An 892-nucleotide genomic window follows, 5' to 3' on the forward strand; every position below is an offset into this window, starting at 1 on the left:
CAGCATTTCTATGCTGTTCCAAAGCTAATAAGGCTGAAAATTGAGTGTAGTGCTGAAAATTCACATATTGTCACTTTTTCACTTCTCTCGCTGAGATAAAGCGTTTTTGGTGTTTTACATTCAAAACTCATGAAACTCAAAATTTAGACTTGGTTCCAGCTTCAAACCACCAGAACTACTGCATCTCAGCATTTCTCTGCTGTTCCAAAGCTAATAATGCTGAAAATTGAGTGTAGTGCTGAAAATTCACATATTGTCACTTTTTCACTTCTCTCGCTGAGAAAACGCTTTTTTGGTCTCTAACATTCAAAACTCATGAAACTCAAAATTTAGACTTGGTTCCAGCTTCAAACCACCAGAACTACTGCATCTCAGCATTTCTATGCTGTTCCAAAGCTAATAAGGCTGGAAATTGAGTGTAGTGCTGAAAATTCACATATTGTCACTTTTTGACTTCTCTCGCTGAGAAAACGCTTTTTTGGTTTCTAACATTCAAAACTCATGAAACTCAAAATTTAGACTTGGTTCCAGCTTCAAACCACCAGAACTACTGCATCTCAGCATTTCTCTGCTGTTCCAAAGCTAATAAGGCTGAAAATTGAACGCAGTGCTGAAAATTCACATATTGTCACTTTTTTACTTCTCTCGCTGAGAAAACGCTTTTTTGGTCTCTAACATTCAAAACTCATGAAACTCAAAATTTAGACTTGGTTCCAGCTTCAAACCACCAGAACTACTGCATCTCAGCATTTCTATGCTGTTCCAAAGCTAATAAGGCTGGAAATTGAGTGTAGTGCTGAAAATTCACATATTGTCACTTTTTCACTTCTCTCGCTGAGATAAAGCGTTTTTGGTCTTTTACATTCAAAACTCATGAAACTCAAAATTTAGA

The sequence above is a fragment of the Xiphophorus hellerii genome, chromosome 12, assembly GCF_003331165.1.
Source record: "Xiphophorus hellerii strain 12219 chromosome 12, Xiphophorus_hellerii-4.1, whole genome shotgun sequence".
Taxonomy (NCBI): Eukaryota; Metazoa; Chordata; class Actinopteri; order Cyprinodontiformes; family Poeciliidae; genus Xiphophorus; species Xiphophorus hellerii.